Source organism: Prionailurus bengalensis, chromosome D3 (genome assembly GCF_016509475.1).
Source record: "Prionailurus bengalensis isolate Pbe53 chromosome D3, Fcat_Pben_1.1_paternal_pri, whole genome shotgun sequence".
NCBI lineage: Eukaryota > Metazoa > Chordata > Mammalia > Carnivora > Felidae > Prionailurus > Prionailurus bengalensis.
The window spans coordinates 28,888,035-28,894,034 of record NC_057356.1 but is presented as its reverse complement, the minus strand read 5'-3'; the positions used below and the strand labels follow the sequence as shown (position 1 = coordinate 28,894,034).

The window sequence follows — 6,000 nt, the reverse complement described above, 5'->3', positions numbered from 1 at the left end:
AACTTTATCTATCAGGAGGCTCTGCTGGCTGGAACCTCTGGACAGGGCAATTACAAACGAGCCTCGGAGGACAAGATCCTCTTGCAGGTGAGGTGTGGAAAAATGAACGCCAAGAGCCTCCTGGCAGACTGCTGGGGTCTTTGGAATGGGAATTGGACTTACTCCAGAATCTTAGTAAACAGGAAAATACCTGTTCACTCTGACCGTGTTCATCTTTTCTCTCCAAGATCCGGCAGAGGGCAGGCGATCAACAGGGGGCCTAAAGGGACCAGGAAAGAAGGAAGCAATGAGTGAGAGATGGAATGAATGAGAATGAGTGAGAGAGATAATGAGGAGAAAAGGAATAAAGGAGGGAAGGGATCGAAGGAATGAGTGAGTGAGGGATGAATAAGTGAGAGCGAAGGATAGATGAAACGAGAGAAGAAAGGAGGAAATAGATTTACGGGCGCGACCCTCCCCAAAAGGCATTGCTCTATTTATTCACTTATTCATTTATTCAGCCCCACTAGGTGTCAAGAGTTAAGTTAAGCCAGATGCAGAGACGCACGTTCACCCGGGCGGCTGTAGCCCTTCTCCACTGAGCTAAGACCGGAGCCGCAACCGCACAAGAGCTGCTTGGGGCGGCGCCCCTCCTCCTGCTCCGGCCGGGCGCCCTTCCCCCAGCCCCCTAGTGAGGCGCCCCCTGGTCTCCGTGCGCACCCTGTCCGCGCCTGCGCAGCGGGGCCATGTGACTCGCTGAGGTCCCGCCCTGCGGCCGCCCGCCCGCCCCGCCCCCGCCTCCCGCGAGTGCGGCCTCGGCTTGCGGCGGCACCTGGTGAGCTGCGAAGCGCGGGTAGGGCGGGCCAGGCGGCAGAGAGCGGGGGTGGTAGGCGGCGGGCGGCCGCTGGGCCTGGGTGAGCAGCTCGGGGGGCGCGGGGACACAGGGGCAGGCGCGGGCCGGAGGCGCGGGAGTGGCGGCCTGAGGCTAGCCCTCGGCCTGACGTGGCGGGGGCGCGGCGGTCGGGACCCCCGGGCGCCGCCCGGGGTAGGGGGCTGGCGCTCGCAGAAGTACCAGGCCTCCGCTTGTAGGCGGGACCCGCCGGCCTTCTAGCTCTCGGGAAGGCCTGTCACCTGCGGCGGGCCTTCCTAGCCGCGACCCTCCGCGCTGCGCGCGGGCGGGTTCTGCAACAGGCGGGCGGGGCGGGGCTGGGCTGCTGCCACCTGGTGTGACCTTGGACCTCGGCCTGCCTGCCTCAGTTTCCTCAGCGGCACACCCAGGCCCAGGGTCGGGGGCCCGCGGGTTGCAGCTGAGGGAGTCCAACCTCGCTGGCTGGCGAGGTTTCCCAAGAAAAGCCGGAGATCGCGCTGTCATTGCAAAATCTCGGGCCCCGAAGCGTTGGCTGCGGGTTCTAATTATTTCCAAGCCTGGGTGGGCTGGAGTCTCCGAGTTGCCATCGCCTGATGCCCAGGGTCCCTTTCGCGCTAGGCGTCCGTGGGGCCGGGCCTGGGCCGTAGGTTTGGCGCGCCAAGATGCCCCAACTCAGCTTTCTGGAAGACTCGTGCCAGAGAGCACCTCAGTTGGCACCTCTGTGATAGCTCCACACTCTGGAAATTGGTACCCACTCCCTCGTCTCCTCTTCCCGACTGTCGTTTTCCCTGTATTGCAGACCTTGCTTCATGCTGCTAAGGATTGGGGTGCATTGAGTGCAGACGCTGTTTTGGGGCTCTACAGAGACCTGAGGAGTGCCTGCGCAGTGAATGGTGTTGAGTTGGGGCACCTGGGTGGCCCAGTCGGTTGAGTATCCGACTTGGGCTTAGGTCATGATCTCACAGTTCTGTGAGTTCGAGCCCAGCGTCGGGCTCTGTGCTGACAGCTTGGAGCCTGGACCCTGTTTCCTTCCAATTCTGTCTCCTACTCTTTCTGCCCCTTTCCTGCTCGTGTGTGCCGGCGCATGCTGGTGGGCCTGCGCGCGCTCTCTCTCTCTCTCTCAAAAATAAGTAAGCGTTAAAAAAAATTTTTTTTTGAATGGTATTGAGTTGAAAATTCTTTGAAAATGCTTTTGACTCTCATCCATGAGTTCATAAAAAAGCATTTTACATCTTTCAATTTGGGACATAAAGCTTCCTTCCTACTCACCTCAAAAACTTTGAACAACACAAAATGGAGGGGCCTTGCTTGTGATGAGAAGAATCAGAAATGCTATGGAGCCAGAGGGAACTTAATCTAGGGAAGAGCTTCATGATAGAATAACTTCTGTAAAATGAATCGAGAAAGAAGGTGACACCAAGTGAGCGCCCAAGAACATTTCAAATAAAGAATGACATGGGAAAGGAATCCCAAAAGAAGTGTTGCATTGGACCTAATTTTTTATTTTTTGAAGCTTTGTCAATTACTGAAGTATAATTACATTGTGGAATGCTGTTTTTCTTTGTCTTTTTTTAATGTGTTTTTTTGAGAGAGTGAGAGCGCCTGTGGGCTTACACAAGTGGGGGAGGGGCAGAGAGGGGAAGAGAGGACAGCAGGGAGCCTGACTGGGGACTCAAACACACAAACTGCTAGATCATCTGAGCCAAAGTTGGGTGCTTAACCTACAGAGCCACCCCAGGCACCCCTGATAGGCTGTTTTCATCTCAGTCAACAAAGAGTGAAAAGAAATGCTATTGGTGGGCAAGACAGTGGTTGGAATCAGGTTCTCATACTTTGCTGGTGGGAGAATAAGTTAGTACAACCTCTATAGAGGGCAATTTGGCCATATGCCTTACAATGACAAATATACATTAAAATGAATATGATCCAACAGTTCTGTATCTAGAACATTTTCCTCAGATCACTGCTACAAGTGTGGCACATACATCTAAAGGATTTTCAGTATGTAACTGCAAAAGCAGACAATTGGAGGAAACCCAGATGTCTCTCTGAAAAGAACTGGTTAAATATGCTTTATCCATACAATAGACTGTGGGAGGGATATTAAGTTTTCATATGCAAAAGTTAATAAAGGGTGAAATGGTGTAGATTTACAGATTTGCCTTCGAATCTAGATGCCCCCTGAAGGGAAGGTAGAATAGTAGTTTTCTTCCGGGAGAGGATCTGGTTGGGGCATAAGTTGGAGGGAGACTTAAGTTTCACAATATGCCTTTCTGTGCCTTTTGAATTTGAATCATGTGAACATATTAAAAATAAGTTTGAGAATGTAATTTTTATTTTTATTATTATTTTTTTTTACCATTTGTTTATTATTGAGAGACAGAGACAGACCGTGAGCAGGGGAGGGGCAGAGAGAGGGAGACACAGAATCCAAAGCAGGCTCCAGGCTCAGAGCTGTCAGCACAGAGCCCAATGCGGGGCTCGAACTCACAAACCGTGAGATCATGACCTGAGCCGGAGTCGGACGCCCAACCGACTGAGCCACCCAGGCGCCCCAGAGAATGTAATTTTTAAATATTTCATACTGACAGAAAAGTTACTCACCGCCTCTCCCTATCAGATCCTGATGTTTTGTCTTACTTGTTTTTTGTTTGTTTTAAAGAAAGAAAACATTCCCTTTTTCCGTGCTGGAGATAATTCTGATCCTGAATTCCTTTAACGTGTCTATACTATCTTATACCATAACACCTATCTATAAGTAAAATTGAACGGCATTTTGTTGGGTGTTTTCAAACTTTCTGTACTATATTCTGTGGTGTGCTTGTTCCTCTGTGCAGCTTTGAGATTTCTCCATGGTCATGACTATAGCATGAGTTCTAGTTTGCTCATTTTAACTGATATCTAGTGTTCTGTCAGCTCACTGTGTGCAGCATCCGTTCCTCTGAGGATTGACATTTTGGTCGTGGCCAATGCTTGCTTTATGAACAAGGCTGTGAATGTGTTGTGCTCCAAGCTTTGCTCCTTCAGAGCAGGAAGTTGGTTCATTTTTCTTCACACTGCACTCAGCACCTAGCTTAGTTCCTTAATTGTGCTTGGTGAATGTGCTTGGCTTACCCAAGGAGGCAGTCTTCTCATTGTACTGTATTCTGGACTTGTAGTAAGTGTAGCTACCATTGATCCCTTCCCAAAGGGGCAGAAGTGCTGATGTGCTCACAGAGTGTGGGGACTCACTGGGGACTGATGTCTGTTGGAGTAGTCAGTCGCCATTGCCACCACTAGAGACGGAGGCTCTCTTGACTCCCTAATGGTCATGGTAGTGAGGAGGAAGCTGAGGCTTGGAGATGAGCTAAGTGCCCAAAGTCCTGTGATTAGCAGGACTGTGATTAGACAGCCATGGGGTTCTGCAATGTGGGTGAGGTAAAGCCTTAGCTGGTGAGTAGCTAGAACAGCTGCATTGATGGAGCATGCCTGTCATGTTCTTGGTACGGTGACAGAGGGAGAAGTGATTGAGCTAGACCTTGACCAATATGGGGTTATAAAGAAACGGGCCTAGGTGGGAGTCTGAAGGTGTTCAGAGGATGACTCATGTCCCTTTTGGTCTTAGGGCTAGTGATGGTATAGGGGAAGGAACATTTTGAGCCAGATAGCGGGGAGATCTAAGCAGAAGGCAGTAGGGAGCTAGTGCTTGAGAAGCCAGGTGGTATACTCATTGGGCATTTGGGGACTCCCTGCAGCCTGAGCAGGGGAACTCAGGAGGATGGGACAGGAGGAAGCAAACCAGTTGGAGTGTCACTACTGTGGTCTCTGACCCAGAGTGGTGGCCATGGAGGACTAAGTGGATGGGCGTCTGAGATGGGAGAGAATGAATCAGAACTAGAGGGTCTGATAGGACACAAGGTATAAAAAGGAAAAGAGATCAGAGAACATTGAAACCATGAGGTTTCTGACATGGAAATGGTGGCTGTGTGAATAAGAAAACTAGACCAATGGAGAGGGCTGCTGGCTGGATTAGGCATTGAGCTGGAGGTGCATTTGCTAAAAGGCAAAAGATTTATATGATCTGAAGAGAAACTGGAGTATTGCATTTGGGAATATAGGGGAGATTCTTGGGAAAGAGGGGGAGGGCTGGGACAGAGTGTGTTGGCTGAAGGGAAGAGATCAGAAAAGAGGGCATTGCCACGCAGCAGCATATCAGGTCAGAAGTGGTTAGTGGGGGATATCCCTTGGCCTCAGCTGTCTGTGTATGAGCCAGTCTGGGGTGGGAAGGAAGAAGTGGATGGGTGAAGGTCCCAAATCCAGGAGGTACATTGAGGGGGCCAGCACAGAGGGAAATTGAATATGTTGGATGGGAAACAACAATGAGTCCAAAGCAATCAGGTGGAGTGGGGAAGAGGGAGAGAGGAAGGGGGAGGCAGTAGCAAGGGGTGCTCTTGAGCTCTAGTAGTGAGGAGGGAGGCCTCTTCCTTTTGGCAAGTTTTATAGTAGAATCTATTTTTCTTTTTTATTCTCTCTGTCTCTTTTCAATTTTAAGTAGACTCCATGCCCGATGTGGAGCTTGAACTGAAAACCGTGAGATTAAAAGTTGCATGCTCTGCCCACTGAGTCAGCCAGGTACCCCTATAATTTTTTCTCCTAAAGATACAATCCAAGGGAATTGGAGAAGAAACTAATTTGGGGGAGGGGATAGTGGAATGGTGGTAGGTGGGGGAGGCAGATGTTCACAGGCAGTGAGGCAGGTGCACCTTGGGCTATTGCCTGCTGGCTGGGTGTGACAGTGTTGTGGCCTGGAGAGTGCGTAGCTCAGTCCCACAGTGCAGTGCAGGACGGGGTAATCCCCTAACTCAGAGTGAGTGACCCAAGTGTGTTTGAGGTAGGTTTGTTTTACTGACTGGGTTTCTGAGGCTCCAACTCATATTGTGTGCATGTTTTGAACATGCTGACTCAATTATTACAAAGTAACCTTGAATTAAAAACATGATGCAGATATCTTGAATGCAGCAGGTCTAGTTGAAGTTACTGTGCTTGACTCAGAATCTTGGTAAAAGAAGACAAGCCCTGAACCCTTCTCTGGGTCTCCTGGTCACCACTCAGGTCTCTTGTCATTTTTATGCATCCATTCTACATGATGGAACCCAATTTTGTTCTTTCTCTTT

General features: G+C 50.2%; 1 protein-coding gene across 1 annotated transcript in view; it reads left to right on the top strand.

The window, feature by feature from the left end:
• The first annotated feature begins 740 nt into the window (after nt 1-740).
• KLHL22 (kelch like family member 22) overlaps nt 741-6,000 on the top strand; it is a 40,529-nt gene continuing 35,269 nt past the window's right edge. Inside the window, exon 1 of the mRNA XM_043558126.1 lies at nt 741-814. The gene's annotated coding sequence lies outside the window, so the exon portion shown is untranslated. The remainder of the gene's footprint in view (nt 815-6,000) is intronic.